We start from the raw sequence: 19,304 nt of genomic DNA, 5'->3' as shown, positions 1-19,304 counted from the left end.
TATTATGTCATTTTAAATGTTTATAGTTTCATAAATTAGTTTTCTTTACAGAACAGGATATATCTTTATTTATAGAATAGGAATGTTGGTATTATTAATTGCCTACTATGTCAGTTTTGGAGCCCATTTTGTCAGACGCTCATTTTTGCATAACTTACGAAAAACTTAATTATTATAAAATTGCAAACAGTATTATAAAAATTGCTTATACTGATAGAAGATACCTTTTACTTTGTATTTATGTTTTTGAAGTTGTATTTTTACCTTTTGTTTAAGAAATATTGTCTAAAAACAAAGTGGTATGTCGGTATCGGTGATCTTCCTCTATTTTTTAATTTAAAAAAGCTTTTATATAAATAAAGTTACAAGGACACAAATTCAATTTTATTCTTTCTTTTCAATTGATCTTTATCTTTACAAAATTTCAGATGAATATAGTTATGAAAATATTTATGTTGGAAATTATGACAAATTTTCTTTAGTAACAAATGATAATATCTCTCAATATTTTTGTAAGGAAAAAGTTGCAGTTCCAAATCATATAAATTGATCTGGTAAAAGCAAGGTAATCTGTATAAACTTTATACAAATATAAATTGCTTCTCCGATCGTATCTCAAATAATTAATACTAATTCCGTCTTTCAGCTTCTGCAGTAGTTGCAGAGCTCAAGTCGTATTCGCGTTCACGCTAGCTTATGTGTTATGTCTATAGGGCACGTTTCATAGCTACATACGCGAAGTCCGAGTCACTAGTAACCATCGTATACGAGGCTTATTGCATAACCGTATTATTAATGCGACCGGCATGCACGTGCATCGTGAGCCTCCACGAATCCAGAGAACGGAGCTGGATTGAAACACCGAGCTCGTATCGTGGTTGTTGTGTCTACAAGCGGAAAGTTTTAATTTTCGACATAGGAGAATCAACGGCAGTCGCTGTGGAAGAATGAAAGCACCGGTACTGTAAAAGTCTGATTAATTCATCGGCGAACCGCGTGCGCGCACGAATTGCGATTTGTTCTGGCGAAAGCGAAATTGTGCCTGAGTTCGTTGCGTACACTGCGCGTACATTGTAAATGATAAAAGCGGAGCTAACGTACGCCAATTTTACATTCGCTAAATATTGGCTTACATTCATGGATAATTGTCCTTCTCATATGTATGTGTACACTGTTAAATCTATAGTGTCAAATTTAACTTAATGTGAGTCGCCACTGCTCCTACTCAATCATATCGTTGTTTTTTACTAAAACAATAATTAAATTTGACACTATGACTGCATTCAGAATCGTCGTCCGGATGCATCAAGATGTTATTTTATCCTTGTTGTTCATGAATGTTAAACAAGGATAAAGAACATCTGGGTGCACCCAGATGATAATTCTGAACCCGTGAAGCTGGCCTCCCAATATTAAAAAATAGAATATTTTCTTTTTGCATTCATTTGCTCATCGTTTGCTCACAAATGCTTCGTCGGAATTTTCGTTTGTTCACCCTTAGTTCAAAAGTTCTACGAAATTTAGATTATTAAAAAATTGAATATCTTTTTGCATTCGTTTGCTCATCGTTTGCTCACAAATGCTCCGTCGGAATTTTCGTTTGCTCAACCTTAATTAAAAAGTTATACGAAATTTAAACTTTGGGGGGCCAATTTCACGCTAGCCCCCCACAATTAAAAAATCGAATATTTTTTTTTTGCATTCGTTTGCTCATCGTTTGCTCACGAATGCTCCGTCGGAATTTTCGTTTGCTCACCCTTAGTTCAAAAATTATACGAAATTTAAATTTTGGGGGAGCCAACTTCACACTAGCCCCCCACAATTAAGAAATCGAATATTTTTTTTTGCATTCGTTTGCTCATTGTTTGCTCACGAATGCTCCGTCGGAATTTTCGTTTGCTCACTCTTAGTTCAAAAGTTATACGAAATTTAAATTTTGGGGGATCAGTGTGAACACACGCGGGTTAATTCTGAACGCAGCCTAAATCGTGTCAATTTAATACTATATAATGTCAAATTCACGCTGCATAGTGTCAAATATAACCATTGTTTTAGTATAAAATAACGATATGATTGAGTAGGAGCTGCAGCAACTCATATTAAGTTAAATTTGACATTATCTATTTAACAGTGTATACATATGTGTGTGTAATATTTGTTAATGTTGGCGTTAACATTAGCTGCATGTCTGGAACCGCCTTAAAAATGCAAATCTTTTAGAAGACTTTACCGGAAGAATAATTTAATCCCCTGAGAAAGAAATATTGAATATTAAAAAAAATATAATTTAAAGATTTTAATTATATAATCGAAGATTGAGTAAACTTTTATCATTTCTCTTGAGAAATACACTTTAAATATCCAATATACAAATATTTGGACAAAACTTTGGTTTTAATTTGAAATATAACTGGAATGCACTTCCTGCCGTTCACGGTTCTCGCAAGCGGAAGGTTGTAATGACTCAAAGAAAGAGTCGGTCATTAACACACATGAGGAGGAAATGCCTGGGAGTCATACTTCGCATGCTTGTACTTGATTTCTTGCAAGAAAGTATTACGTTAGCAATTCTACTAATCGGGACGATCAACCGTTAACGGTAATCGACTAGTTCATAGATCTGCAACATCCGCTAAACACAATTATTAAAATTAACTTACGGATTACACATTAGCGACGCATAGAAGGAACAACGTTGTGTGATCAAAATACTTTCTAAAAGAAGATTATTCTAAATATTTTCTAAGAAGGATATTTAAATTCTAATAATACAGAATAGATTTCTAAAAAAGACGCATCCGAGTTTTTTTAAACATCTATTAAAAAATTCAAGTTTTATATTACAATTGTCTTTTAAAGAAATATAGTTAATTTTAAAACAGAACAACAGGGGGGGTTCGAAAATATTTTTTATAAATAAGTGACATAATTCCTCTCTAGTTTTATCACTATAAAAATCTGGATCTTTTATTTTAACATCTTGTTCGCCGAGTATATTTTCGTTGGATTATTCGTAGCAGTTCCGTTCTATGTGTATATACAACCCATTTCAGATAACGTTGTCGCTACCGTCGTTGTTGTCGGGTTAACCGATGAAATCGCCGTTTTACGGCGTAACCGAGGAAAATAGAAAGAAGTCGAGAAACCAACTGAGATGAAGAAGTGGCCCTCGAAGTGGAGCTCTAATCTTCACGTTCATTTAAGAGAGATCGCAGATTTATGTCTCCTAAAGTACTGTGGATGCTGCTCTTTCGGAGCTTGCTTCATAAAGAAAGTTTTAAGTGAAAGACGCGTCTAAAGGTACATTTATTTAACTTAATACATGGTCCTCAGCTGTACATTAGCTCGCATGCGAGCCGACGTGTAAAAAAACTTCTCTAGTGTGCACGCGAAATCACCGTTGCGTCGGTAATTACATCTTACCAGTGCGTGACGCGTTTGTAATGCGCGCGTTTGAAATAACGTTCAGAAAAAAGAGATATGTATATACGTCAAATGGCAAAATGAATTCTTTCCGTTTTGATGTAAAATATAGATGTAGGTTGCGAATGGCACGTTAATATTCAAGATAGAAAAGATATCATTTAATCCTAAATGAGACAAAATTGCGTTTTGCAGAAAAAAACGCCGAAAATTTGTTACTTTCTTTGGAATGACAAGTTTTGATAAAGAGAGACATTTTTTTAACGAAAACGACTGCGTTAAACTCGACTTTCTTTATGGGATAATGCCAAATGCCATTTCGACTTATCGAACGATCGTGCATTAGCTACAAAATGTTACTATTGCTGACTATCATTGCCTTAATGTAAAACAGATACAATGTTAAATATTCGTATCGACTGCCATTGAGTTTGAAAAAAAAAACCAATTTACAATCTATTTTAAAATTTTCAAGATTTTATAAAAAAAATCTACTTCTTTAAAAAATTTATAGATATATATAATCATAAAGTTCTATTAATATTAGAAAAGATTTTTATACATAAATTTATACAATATAAATAGAATTTATAAATAGATTTATAAAAGATTTTTAATAAATAAGGAATTTGGTTTGTTTTCTAAATCTACGATAAAGTATATACATATATACGAAATATATATATATATATAGGTATATTTCATTATTTTATTTCATTCTACATCTAATCGAAGTTCATTAAAATGGAAAAGAGGTTGCAGACCGATAGAATAGACACCGTCAATTTACAATTAACTACGACAACGGTATTTAATCAATAAATTGGTTCTAAAATTAGCACGTCGTGCTACTTGATCGACTTTACCAGAGGTCGTATCGCCGACGTTGGCAATTATTCTGAACTCTTCCGGTTTCGAATAAACCCGCGGGAGGTGAGTAAATGTGGAAAATTGATAGGAATCGTACAGGTCGACTTCAGGACGATTATCGGGTGCTTTAAAGGAGCTGATCGCTGATCCGAAATTTATTACGTCGAGATCTTTTCCTGTCGACAAAATGCATTGATATGCTCTTCTCGTATGTATGCTTAAATTTGCATGAACGAGTATAGTAATGTAAAAAATTGATGACATAGTTTAGCATCCAATATTAGCACGAATATTAAAGTTATTAAGAATATTGTAATTCATATTACATTTACATTAGCTTTAATATTTTTAAACAAGTAAATCGTTTACTTTTGAAAATTGCTAAATAAATTTTTTCGATAAATTGAACTGCAAGAGTAAAGTAAACACAGTAAAATTTTTAACGAGATCTTATTTTTTTAGTTAATTTTAAATGGACTTTAATAAAGTTTATTTATTACTTTGCTGCTTAGCAGAAAATTTAATTTGAGACTTAATTACCAAGATATTTATGCTAAAAGTTAGAAAGTTGTTACAAATGACTTTCTATTGAATTTTTATATTGTGTAGAAAAGTTGACTCTTTAAATTGACCCAAGAATCTCTAAACAAAAATGCAATAACTATGAGGTAAATTTTTAAGCATCACTCAGTTATTAATAAATTTGTCATTACGTTACCATGTCGTTAAATTTTGTAAAAAGATTCGTAATTATTTTAAAATGAAATATATTTTCTCCAAAAGGTCAAGGATAATTTATATCCTTAATATTAACGTATTTTCGTAACTGCGTTTATTTGCAAGTAAATCGAGCGCGGTTTTGCTTATAAAATATTTAGTGTTGCCATTAACATGGAGAGAGAGAATTTGCGTGGACATACAAGCGATACAACGCGAGTCCGGAATTATAATTACTTCATAATTAGTTTCGGGGAAGCGTTTCGCACAAGCGGAACTGAAGTGCGATGATTGGTTGTGCAATTACCGTTACTTTCCTATCGACTGACACCGTCGCGCTCGACGAAAAATAATTCTCGACTGTTCAGGACGAAAGGAGACCGCGGACGAAAATAGCCGGAATAGCCACGCGCGGAATCGTACACTAATTCGCATTATGCCAAGCACGTGCTTGCTGATCGCAAACGCAAACGCAAATGCAAGCAGCAGCAGTAACAGTAACAACAGTTGTGCACTCGTGCGGACTGATACGCTCTGTGTTGGAAAATCCATTTGTATGCCAATTAACTTGCGTCTGCCACGGATTTATTATCGTAAGGTCAAGGTGGCTGTTGTGACGTTCTAGGACATTCTAGGTAATTAAACATCGTCTGCAGTTACAGAAAATGCTAGGTTACCATCTTTATATACATGAAATACGTAGACAGTCATAACTATCGCAAACCAAGAAATGACAAAGTCTAATAATAAATGCTAAGTTCCAGAGAAGTTTTGTACAGAAATGAAATTAAAAGAAGACGTAATTCTTAAAAAAATTAAAATGTAAAAAACAATAAGAAGAGAAATTACATAGTATTTATATCGTTTCCTTACTTCAAAAGTGACACAACTAACTAAAAAAATTAAATTTTTCAGAAAAGGGGAAAGATTATTTTTCAATAGAAAATTAATCTGAGACTATTTAAATAATATTAAAACGAATATACTTTTAGAAACATGATTAAATGTTATTTTTGTTATTTCGTTTTATAACTCTTAAATAAATTATTCTTTTTGAACCGCAATATCGATTTCTCAAAAAATTATAACGAATATTACTAACAGTTTACCTTTTGATCTAAAATGTCTGAATTCAAAATTAAACAATTTTTCTTTCAAACTTTGATCATCAAATCTTTCTTAATTTTAAATATTCTTTGTAGGAAAGAGACTCTTTTTGTTTCTTTACAAAGATGACACAACTTAAAGGGTGTCACTTTTGTAGGTGTTATAATTTTTTTGAATCTTAAGAATGACACAAGTGCTATTTGGCGGACGAACTGTGAAGTTAAGTTAGTTTATTTTTGATGTGATTGATAAAGTAATCTTCATTTTTAAAATAACCACATTTTTTGAGTTATCTTACTTTCGAAGTAAGGAAACAATATATAAAGAAATTTCGAAAAATTTTGAGTATCAGATTCAATATTTTAACAGATATGTATACAGATTCAATTATATTTTAACATATAAATGTATATATGTATACATTTTCTTTCAGTGGAATGTATTACTTTTCTGAGTAATAAATATTTTGATATTTAAAGAATTTGTCTTTATTCGTTCTCTAGATTATGAAGCCGTATCTAATTTTAATCTAATAAAGACTTTACGTAGATCAACGACTCAAAGCTATATTTGAAGAGGCAGATAACGTTTCAAAGATAAAATACAAGAGGAAGAAATCAAGTTAAATTAGCATTTGCAATAGTCTGTAATAATAGTCTTCCCGACGTTTATCTAGTTGTGAGTTTAGAAATGTTCTCGAAGCGAGAAATCGTGACAGTCGAGTTTCATAAATGCAAGGGATTTAATCTTTAAGTTTCAAGCTGGGGCTTAAACATTTACTAAATTTACATCTTGTAGATGCAGGAGAATTTCTCTATTCACGTACATATATAAACGCATTATGAATATAATTTAGAAAACTTTCAACCAATGTATCTGATGTCGAAAATTCTGATGGATACCTTTACATTTCAGGAATAAAAATAAAAAACTATTTGTTTTTAATTTTGAAAGATATTATGTATAAAAAAGTTTACGAAAAATTCAGAACTTTCAAGTTGTATTTTGCATTTTTGACACTTTATACGCAACTTCGACGCAGTAGCGTTACAAATCAATGTTGTTCTAGTTAATTAAATACTATTTGCTAACCCCGGGGAATACCGGTACGTAATTACGATTGGAGAAGGGAGGATTATGCAAATATCGAACGATAACATGGTAATAGCACGTTCGAAGCAATTTTCGAAGGTTTAATCAGCATCAGCATGATTATCCAAAGTTAACTTTTGCGATTAAGTGACGTTTCTTAATTATCAAACTCATCTCGTAAAGATTAAACGAGAAAGACGAGCTGAGCACTGGTTTACATTTAAGGAATGTATGCATCAACGCTCTTCTTATCACAAAACGCAAAATGACAGACAACCGATGACAAGGTCATGTAAATAAGTAAAATTTTTATCGTACCTGACGTAAAATATTCGACAGGCGAAGACGTAGGCGAAGACGCGACACGATGTTAAAATCACTGTCGACTCGCGATGGATGGCATTAACTTATCGGTCTGGTATGAGAATATTCGAATTCTGTAACACTGATAATGAAAGAATGCGCGTTAATGATAATGATAAGACAAAGCGTGACTCCAACTCGTATCGATTTCTCATTTGCACTGGCACAGGTGGTAGATAAGGAAATTTTGATAGATTGAGAAAGTGGGAGAAATAAACTACACCTGTTCCAATTTGCACTTGTTTGTAATAGTTTCAGGATAAATGCATAAATATATTAAAAAATCATATAATTTTTTAAAGAACCTTCCATTAATGAATGAATTGAGATTACCATACAATTTTTATAAATTTGTTTATAAATTTTTATAAATTTATTTTATACTTTTTTCTTTATAATATACTTAATTCATATATCCTGATAAAAAACATTTTTTAGCACAATGAAATATTATTGTTTAAAATATATAATTATCGTTCCTTTACTTCAAAAAATAACACAAGTAAAAAAATTAAATTTTTCAGAAAAGAGGTAACTACCTCTCAACTCAATAAAAAATTATTGGTTAATCAAATATTATTGATAAAAAGAATATAATTTTAGAAACATGATCAAATGTTATTTTTATCATTTTCGTTTCACAATCTTTAAAAATTATTCTTTTTAAATTGTGACAATTTTGAAATCCTACAAAACTATTAATATCTGGAATAATTCATCAAAAGTAGCACATAATTCGAAATATCGTCAACAGTTTATATTTACTTTAAATTGTTTTCGTCAGTAAAAACGACTATATTCAAAACAAAACAACTTCTTCGAATTTCATCAAAACTGTTTTAATTATAAATGTTTAGATTTTAACTTCTGTAGAATGTTTTCTTTTTTTTATAAAAAAAATGACACACGGTTTACAATTTATAAAATGTGTCACTCTTGTAGATATGATTATGATTTCTTTGAAAACCTTAAGAATACTTTACCTTAAGATACTTTAAGAATGAATGGGACGGACTATGAAGTTAGAATATAATCTTATGATTGATAGAATAATTTTGTTTAATTTATGATAATAACTCGAAAATAACATTTTTTTTAATTGTGTATTTAGGAATAAGGGAACATTATATACATATTTTTTATCCAATTTTTTTTCGAATATTTTAAAAATTAAAAAAATTTCTTTTTTTGTACGTACGACCAGAATTCTGGAAATTTAGAAATAATTCGATGCTCGCGAACGTTATTTTCTGTTATTTCGGACAATGCTACTTCGCCCTATATATTTTTATATCGACCTCATTTCAACCGTTGTGTAAAATTTTTTACAAGATTACGGTTGACGGTTTTTTTTATCTCCACGGGATCCCGTTACTGATGATGAAATTTCGCGAGAGTGTTTTGCACCGAAGCGTTACTTTTTCCCACCGCAGGACTATAACTATACTCGACTTAAACTTTCGGCATTACTTAGTTTCGAGATCGGTCGATGGAGAGTACACCCTGTTGTACAACGCGATGCTTGCTGTACTCGTTGCGCTACCATTCCGCGGCCTGCATTCGCGCGTGACGAACAGAATCCGGACCGGCACTGGAGCTTTAGAAGTTCGGATCGGCCGAATGACGATGTTTAAAGTTCTTCGAGGTCGGAAGTTTGGCAGTTCGAGGCTCTCTGTGCTTTATCTCAGCGTCGAGAATAGCAGACTTATCGCGCTCGTATGTTCGTTGCGCTTCGAGCTTTTGCTCTGAAAACTTAGAAAAGGACCGATTCATGTCACCGTTTTTGTCATCATTTTTTTGTCTCGTTTGTCACGCGACATGCAATCTATTACGTCGGCATAACCGGAGTACGTCTTCTGAAAAAATCGGAGAAAAAAAAATCATCAGTACATTCTCTTTAAATTCCTTCTTTTTTCTACAATAACAAAGAGATATGATATGAAAAACTTGTTTATTTATTAAATGCTATGTTGTAGTAAATAGCTATGTTGTATGACAAACTAAACAAAAATTGTCACTACTTTAGAAACATCTATAAGTTTTGTTTAGGAGAACTAATTAAATTTGTAGAACTGTCAGAGTAATGCATAGTCAAAATAGTGAAATTTAATATTTGATATTTTAATCTCCGTAAAAACACATGTGCGTTACTCTAATTAACAATTTCGCCGACTGCATTATTGATTAGCGGTGCTGTTAAAACAATATCGCGTAGCATAATTAGAGCAGAAATCGTACAGTTGATTTAATTCGCGGTGGAATGTTCCGTTTACTGAAATTCCGCAGGTCTGTGAATGCGGTTCACTGAGTAAAGTAAACCTTCTAACGTCCTTAGCCGTCATGAAAATCGTACACAACACTCCTGATAGCAGCATATGATTGTGCATGCAATCTCATTATGTTGCCGGCAAACTAATAACAATTCAGTGGCTCTCAAGTAATCCGTTGTGAACTAATTTAAAGCAGTTAATGCCCAAGTCCTTTCGTAGTTCCATGAATACTGTCAACTTCAACGATCATTTCATGCTTGCCATCTTTATGTCTATTTGATAAGATAAGAAGTACCAAAGGATTTTAACAATTGTCAATTTTAGTTAATATTTTATAAAAACTAGATATTAGTTTTAATAATATTTTAAATAAATATTTATTAATAATTTCTTCAATTACACGTTCATCTTTTTATTATTTTTGAAATTTTATTCAAATATATTGTATACGAGGGAGTTTATTACTGGAGTATATTACATAATTTTGGTTTATTACGTCCTCGTGGAAAATATGTTATTTTTACTAGAAATTACAATTTTTTTATATTATAGTAATTATATTAAGTTATGTTTTTCGTGCTTGCTTCGTATAGGTATATGTATAATTTTCCAAATTAATGTTTTTAAATTATCAGTTAATTATTTAAAAATATCTAAATTATTTTAAATTCCCAAATATGTAATCAATTCGAAAATTCGGAAATTAATATAATTGGGATTTAAGTAGTAAGATCGCATAAAAATACGATATAAAATTAAGAATTGTGATATAATAATAATATAATATATTTTTAAATCTGATATCGTAATTGTACAATTGTATTTCTCATTTCATACACGTGCACATCTATTTTATTTACCATTCCTATACAATAGACTTTCTATAGATGTCAAAATGACTGTATTAAGCAGACAAAACAGTTTTGCAAATTCTTTAATATGATTTGTTTTGCCTCTAATTTCTTACTGGATCTAAATGTATAAACCAATTATATTAAAGAATTTTGCAACAATTACAAAGCTATTTTCTCTGTTAAAGCCAATTTTGATGTGATATGTTCTATATCGTATATCTCATCTTACTAATGTTCGTTTCTATCAATACAATTTAATTTTAATTTTGATTCAACTAACTTTTCATCTTTTGCTAATTTTTTAGTTCTAAGAATTAGAAAAAGACGAAAAGAAAGTTGAACTATAAAGATTAAAGTTAGTCTACATTGGTAGAAACGGGCACAAGGCCATTAATATAAGATTAATTTCAATTCTAGTTTAACTTACTGTTTATATTTTCCTATAAATTCTTAGAATTAGAAGAGTTAAATCAAAATTAAAGTAATAAAGCGAATTCGATTTGGTGGGCGCAGTAGTGTGTAGCTGTCGTACACAAATTGACGTAAAAATGTGTGCTTAATACAAGTATAAAAACGGATTAAACCATGAAATTCTCAATATTTTTTATTGAGCTGTTAAGCAAAATCTGTCAACTTCAGCGACCGTTTCATGCTTGCCATCTTTATGTCTATTTGATAAGATAAGAAGTACCAAAGGATTTTAACAATTGTCAATTTTAGTAAATATTTTATAAAAATATATATTATATATTAATTTTAATAATATTTTAAATAAATATTTATTTATTTTATTTTATAATTCGAAATATTTGTATTTTACTTCTACACAGATTAAATAAATGTACAACGGCTTTAATATATCCAACCAAATTCGCTATTAACTTACATTAGTGGAATCAGGCTTAAGACTGTATTCCGTTTATGTTCATTACGAATACTGAAAATTAACTAAAATATACAAAGTAAACTGTAGATTTTCAGTACTCGTAGTAAATAACGAAAAGCAGTCCGAAATACGATCGCCAGTGAATGCTGGGCGAGCGTTCGTATTTTGTTTTGGTCCTCCGCCCTTTTGTGTTTTTACTCGCGCAACGCTCGGGTCGTCGATTCGCAGTTCGGGGAATCGCGTTACATTCGCGTGTTTTTCATTGCGAAAGCGAGTCGCGTGTACGTACTACGCAATAGTGTACGGGATGAATCAAGCGGTGACCATTCGTGTCGACGAATGCATAACCGTCTTTTACTTACTGATACTTGTACTTACTGTTCCCCGTCGCGCTTCTATTAGACGTAATCAGCATATGTCGTTCACGACGAGCCAGCGTCCGCTGTAATTCAGGAAATGAATCGTGTCGTTTTACATTATTTGCTCGTTCAAAAATTTCAAGATGTGTCGTGTGGAGTCGGAAGTATCAAGCGGATTCTCGGAGATCAAGACGTACGATAAATCGGCCGTGGCTCTCCATTTTCGCGCTCGCCTTGCGGAGTGTCGGCGTCGGTGTGAAGTTGTCGTCGAATATTCTAAAGTTCGATCTACATATAAGACGCACAGAACACGAGTTGCAGATCGCAAGCTTGTTGCGTCAGCCAATCTCGAAGCCTGATTTTTTAAATTGACGTATCTGATTGGCTGACGTAACAAGCTCGCGACGACGCGACCTGCGAGTCGCGTTCTGCGTCTTATGTAGATCGGACTTAAATCATTTTCCACCGAACTCCGCTATTCGCGTCATTTGTATCGGCGGGTGTCGTTCACGGAGGGTCAGCGCAGCGTCCGCTGTGATCCGTGGATGTATCGTTTTACGTTATTCACTTGTCTGAGATATATCGCGCGATTGAAAGTGTGAACGGATTCTCGGAACGTTGGCGGAGTGATATCGGTGCGAAGTTGCCGTGGAACACTCCGAACTATTCACCTCCGCGCTTCAGTAAGTAATTCGTAATCGTGCGTCGTTCGCAGTAAGTCAGTGTCCGCTGTGATCCGTGGATATGCGCATTGGTGTACGTTATTAATTCGTTCGAGAATCTTAAGATGTGTCGCGTAATTGGGAGTGTCGAGCGGATTCTCGAAGCGTCGCGAGTCGCGTCGGTGTGAAGTTGCCGTTGAATATATTTTGAACCATTACCCGTCGCGCTCTGCTATTCGCAATCGGCGGGTGTCGTTCGCGGCGGGTCAGTGCAGTGTCCGCTGTGATCCGTGGATGTATCGTTTTGTATTATTCAGGGTACGTTATTTACTGCCAGTGCTGAAACTGTACAGTATACGTTACGTGTGCTATAGATTTTCAGCACTGGCAGTGAAATCGGAACGCACCCTCGGTTGTCTGAGATATATCGCGCGATTGAAAGTGTGAACGGATTCTCGGAACGTTGGCGGAGTGATATCAGTGCGAAGTTGCTGTGGAACACTCCGAACTATTCACCTCCGCGCTTTAGTAAGTAATCCGTAATCGTGCGTCGTTCGCAGTAAGTCAGTGTCCGCTGTGATTCGTGGATATGAGCATTGTTGTACGTTATTAACTCGCTCGAGAATCTTAAGATGTGTCGCGTAATTGGGAGTGTCGAGCGGATTCTCGAAGCGTCGCGAGTCGCGTCGGTGTGAAGTTGCCGTTGAATATATTTTGAACCATTACCCGTCGCGCTCTGCTATTCGCAATCGGCGGGTGTCGTTCGCGGCGGGTCAGTGCAGTGTCCGTTGTGATTCGTGGATGTACCGCTTTGCGTTATTAACTCGCTCGAGAATCTTGAGATGCGTCGCGTAATTGGGAGTGTCGAGCGGATTCTCGGAGCGTCGCGAGTCGCGTCGGTGTGAAGTTGCCGTTGAATGTCTCGAATTATTTCCCGTTGTGCTCCGCTATTCGCAATCGGCGGGTGTCGTTCGCGGTAGGTCAGTGTTTTTTTTGCAGTGATCCGTGGACGCATCTTTTTGCGTTATTTGTTCGCCCGAGATGTGCTGCGCAATCGGGAGTAACGAGCGGATTACTTGAAGCGTCAGTGTGAAAAGTTCTCGTCGGACATTTTGAATTTCGGTTCGGTTGTGCAAAGTTTATGTCGCGTTCAGTGGACATCGGGAGACGACGATCGTATCGGGTTAATTACTTGCCGAAACATAATCGCGGACGCGTGTTAATTTTCGATTGGTCATTCGTATCTGCGAGTGTTCGGAATCTAGAACCATCGACGACATCGGAGGACTCGATCGAAGGGAGTAATGGCGGCGTACCAACTGGTGAATAAATTATTATTATCCGTCTCTCTGTCTATATATATGTGATAATTGACTTAAACGTTGCCGCGCGACGGTTACGATTGAAAGCAGAGAGATATTTATGAATTTCACGAATCTAAAATTGAAATTGTGCGTCAATTTTGTGCCCGCGTCTCGGAGTCGTTTACTGTTCGGCTTCATTTACTGTCTCAATTTAGGATGGTGCAACAGACGGCGAGCTTGGTGACATTAACTGTATCGACGTACAAAGTGTATAAACGTATAAAGTCGTGTCAGGAGTAACCGCGTTTCTCGCATCGAATCCGTTCGTCTTCGATGTAGTGTCGTGTTCGTCGTGTGTGCAATCGTCGAGCGCACGGATCTTGGAGCTCGAAGGCTCGACGGAGATCAGGAATCCAAGCGGAAAGAACAATGCAACGTTTCTTCTTTTCTAATTATACAGCCTCGTCTCTGTGTATTGGAGTCAATCCTGGCCAGCAATTACAGTGAAATCAATAAAAAAAATGTCTAAAGTGTTAGAAAGGAAACAACACGACGTTTCTTCTTCTCTAATTGTAGCCTCATCCTTCATGTAATTGAAATCGATCCTGACTATAACAATGTACAACGAAATCAACAAAAAATCAACATCTAAAACGTTAGGAAGGGACAACACGACGGAACTTCTTCCCTAGTTATACAGCTTCGTCTCTATCATGTATTGGAGTTAATTCTGGTAAGAAACTTACAGTGAAATCAATGAAAAAATGTCTAAAACGTTAAACTTAAGTGAAATCAAATATTTATTTTTAGGATCTCAGAGAGGCGATTAGTTTTTCAAAAATTAAAAAAATTTGTTTGTCTACCCACGACTCTTCCGATGCAACTGACAACGTGACACGAGAAAGAAAGAGAGAGACAAGTGGTCGCAGACAATCGTGACTTTGGAAATCGCGAGAGTGCTCGAGCGGCTGCGAGGGACACCTCGATTTCGCCATCGATCAGCAGTTTCCCAGGATTTAATCGTCGTCGCAGAGGGAGAGAGAGAGAGCGATGGTGTGCCATCGTCGATCCACCCGTCGGGATTCTCCCAGAGGCGCTTCCACACGAGTTCGGTAAGTACCCCCCCATCTGCATTCTACACGTTGCTGCAGCGGTACGTGCCGAGTAGGTACTAGGTATACGCTCGGCGAGAAAAAGCGTGTAATACGCCTAATAACGGCCCGGGATTCTCTTGCATGTGAGAGTCATTATGCAGCCGGTCAGCTACTAATGTACGAGTAGCGCAAGCCACCGTGGATTCTAAGCCACAATAATGCACTGTCAGCGCTTGCATGCATTTCTGCACACCGCATGATATATATACGCGACTGACTTTCAGTCATTATACACGCGCAACAAGAAGAGTCCCGCGCTCTCTTCCAGATGCGCATCTTCCATGTAAAATATGTCGAGGCGCTTGAGAAAATGTAATAACGAAACTATTATGAAAGCCACGCGATCTGATTAAATCACGGAGTACTGCGAGCGTTACGTTAAATATTTTACATGCTGTTTACACTCTCTGGATTTCAAAAGTACGGAATTTAGAGTTACAAAACATCTCTTACAATTTTAATTTTTAAAGTCTTTTTGGAGTTTTTTTCTTTATACGGCATGAATAATATAATATAATAATTATTTTATGAATAAATACAAAATCTTGTACTGCGTTGAAATACATAAGATCATATTAAATTTATATTAATTTATTATATATTAAATTAAAATAGGAATTAATTTAAAATTAATGAAAGCATATTATGCATAAAAAAATAAGTAGGGAATTTTATAGGCATACAGGATATTTGAAAGAAAAATGCTCACTATTTTTAAAATTTATAAATATTTTAATTTAACTAAATCGCATTAAATATTTTAGTAATAATATCTCGACTGTCTGAAAATTGCGAAAACATATAAAAGAAATAAATAATAAAATCTATTAGTCTTTAGTTGAGCAGTTAGTTTCTTTTTTAATTGAATATAAAAAGAGCACAAAATATTTTAGTAATTTAATTAAGAAAAGATTTGATTTTAAATTGTCCGTAAAATTATTAGAGAGAGAGAGAGAGAATCAAGATTTCCGTTCCGATCCTGCGTAATAGTTTCAAGCTACTTTGATAAGTACATGTGAAGGTACAAGTGTGCTTACCTATATTAAATGAAAATTGTTTAGCGGTATAAGTCGTCCAAGGCATGATTTGAAAATTGGCTGATTATCGAACACGTTGAGTACTAACGTTCAATATAGTTCAACGTGTACACAAACCGATTATGTAGTCTGTTAATGACACGTCGCTCACGCGATAATGTTGCGACGCCGTAGGCTGACATACTGCCTTTAATACTTCAGATGTCAACCTCTCGACTTTGAGTATCTAGATCTCTAAGTGCGGGCACTCGCGTGAGCGTTTCGTTTTAATCGTTTGTTTTTTTTTATGAATAGAATGTCTCTTAGATTATCTGGCGCTATTCATGCCAACGAAATGCGGGCGTTAGCGGTACGTACTTGGGTACGTATGAACGTAGCCCGTATTGAACCGTTTCATTCGCGTATCGTGTACATACTCTGTTAGCATGATATAATGAGAGAGAGAGCACGGTGCGCTGCTTATGAATGTGCACAAATTTCGATCGACGATATGCTTGCTGATTTCTCGATCCTTCTTTGGCACATGGTGTCTTAATTATTTTCATTATTGCATTCGTGGAAATTAACTGTCTGCATATCATTATAGTTGGTATTATATAAAAATATCTCAAGGAGAGAGCATTAAATTCTTTTTTAATTAAATAACAGTAGATATAAATGATGGTAATAAAACAAATGTGATATTATGTTACATCTTCCTTTATATGAAAAAGCGGAATTATTGCATTTTAATATAATTATTAATATATGAGATTCTATGGTTTTATGATTACTAACTTTATCTGGGAATTTGTATTATCACATTCACTTCATTATCATGATTTTATATCACGATTCTTCTTATTATCTTTTTTACCAATGTGCGCAACATTTCTTTTTTTATAACTTTAACAATGATTTAATTGAATTTGAGGTTAAAACTTTCATCACGTCTGTATATTTATCTTTAATACATACGTAATCTGTTTACCTTTCAAAATTACTGAAACAATTCGCGATCCGTAGTGAATAACTTGAACAAATAAAGTTCCGTCCAACGAACTAACGTAATTAAATCTCGATTCGCGAATATATTATCTTTTTTTTTAGATACTTCATGTTTTTTAAAATTTCTTTAAATTATTTTTATTTTTATTTTATATGTCAAAGATATGAATATTTCATTCTAATTGCTATTCTATTTTTCTTATCTATACAATACTTTAAAAGTAAATATTATTGTTAATAATATTTACATTTTGCTGTAACGATTATTATAACATCGATATAAACGTTTACATATGTGACGATCATTAAAATATCGATAAAAACGTTTACATATGTAATAGTCAGGAAATATTAAACGAGTATGATTTCAACATTAAAAAGAAATATATGAACGTTTAAATTTGACATTTTTTTTGAATAATGCAAACATTTTTTACCAGTCGTATCGAAAGATATAATTTTATGCGAGTATTTCTACGTTCGTTGAATAATCGCTTCGATTTCATCCCGCGAGTCTGGCCGCTCGGATGCTGCGTCGTTGCATATTATCGGTCGCTCGAGGCGCAGTCCCGTTCCGGGTTGGATCTTTAAGTACCTCAGTTTCCCCTTAACGAATCTCGATCAAAGCAAACGAGCGGGGATAATCGCATCAAGTCGGCAAGAGAAAGAAGAGAGCGTACGAGTTAACTGGATAATGAACTTAATACGAATTTTCTCCCCCAAAGACGAGCATTTATAAGAAATCCTTCCCGGAAAAAGGGGTCGAGAGTGAAAACGTAACGAGCCATAGGTGAAATGCATGTCGCAATTAATTAGTGCAGTCTTTTGCAAGAATTGCATTTCACGTTTATATTTGACGAAGAGAATGAGAGAGAGAGAGAGAAAGAGACAGAGAATCGGGGTGAATCGGGGTGGCGGAAAAGAGGCGGATGGATAGGCAGACAGATGGAAAGGTGAAGGGCTACGTGACCAAGATGATGTATAGTTGGGGCTCTTAAGCATCAGAACGATAATTTCATAGTCGGTTGCGCCGTCAAGGATTTATACTTGTGGCGGACATTTCTGCGCTCGTGCGAATCACAATCGCGAGGATGAAACGACGGCAGCCGCGCATTCGGTTTTACTCGCGCGTGCAATTTGCGCTTCGTTTCGATGCGCAATATTGCTGATTATGGCGCAACTTGGTGCTTGCATCATAACGCGCATTGTGATTACGATAATGTCGTTGGTTAATGTCGTTTCCATTGCGAATCTTACACGTAACGAGCAAAGAGCCTTTTTGGTAATTTGGCCACAACATAGTTCGCAGAAAAGTAAAATCGGTTTGACATTATCCGAGAAACGAGCGTTTTTAACGTGCATTTTAACTTTTTTCGAGATTATAATACTTTTAAGATATTTAACATTAATATTTTCGCGATTATCAATCACAAAATTTTTTGGATCAGTTTTTTACATCGCTGAAATCAGTCGTTGAAATTTTATTCGATCCAATAATGTACTTAAACATCCTGTGTTCGTTTTAGTAAAAAGTTTTGTACAATATAGTTGTGATATCATTTTACTCTCAATGTGATCGGAATGTATTTCTTCTCTGGTGTAAAAGGGAAAATTTTCATGTAATTTGCACAAGCAGAAGAGGACGAAGTTTCGTGATGATGTATCGCGTGGCATAAATCGATCTCCACAAAGGGATGGACAGGGAAAGGGGACAAGCATGCCATTATATCCAAGCATCTAAGCTTGTTGCTCAGATATTGCTTGTTGGCCTGATGGTACACATACTTGTGTGTGAGCTTGTATGCACACGTGCGCATTACACGTCATTTTCCCGGATGATGATATTACAAGATGTTCTTTCCAAATAGGGGTGTATATCGTATTATTTTCATCTCTCTTACTTGCAATTAATAAGTTAAATAGAGTGGAAGTTATTGTTTTTTTCTTATGCTTGTGTGGTTATATTACAAAGATTTTATCAATGTTAATTTATGATTTATTTTTTGTTTATTATTAAATATTATAAATTTCTATGTTCCTTCTAATACCGAAAACGTTTCGAATAGTTCTAGTATTGAAATAAAGATATAATATAAAGTGATAAACTTGTATCTCTCTCTGCAGTTGCGAAATGCGTAGTCGCAGAATTTTTTTTTCTATTGCACAAAGTATGTCTCGATGTCTATAGTGCATTGGGCAGAGATTGAATTACTTGTCAG

General features: G+C 34.4%; 1 protein-coding gene across 1 annotated transcript in view; it reads right to left on the bottom strand.

The window, feature by feature from the left end:
- LOC108760295 (uncharacterized) overlaps positions 1–19,304 on the bottom strand; it is a 116,462-nt gene that overhangs the window by 35,361 nt on the left and 61,797 nt on the right. The window lies entirely within an intron of this gene.

Source organism: Trachymyrmex cornetzi, unplaced genomic scaffold (assembly GCF_001594075.2).
Source record: "Trachymyrmex cornetzi isolate Tcor2-1 unplaced genomic scaffold, Tcor1.1 scaffold223, whole genome shotgun sequence".
Lineage (NCBI taxonomy): Eukaryota > Metazoa > Arthropoda > Insecta > Hymenoptera > Formicidae > Trachymyrmex > Trachymyrmex cornetzi.
This window is presented reverse-complemented; position numbering and strand designations above follow the sequence as displayed.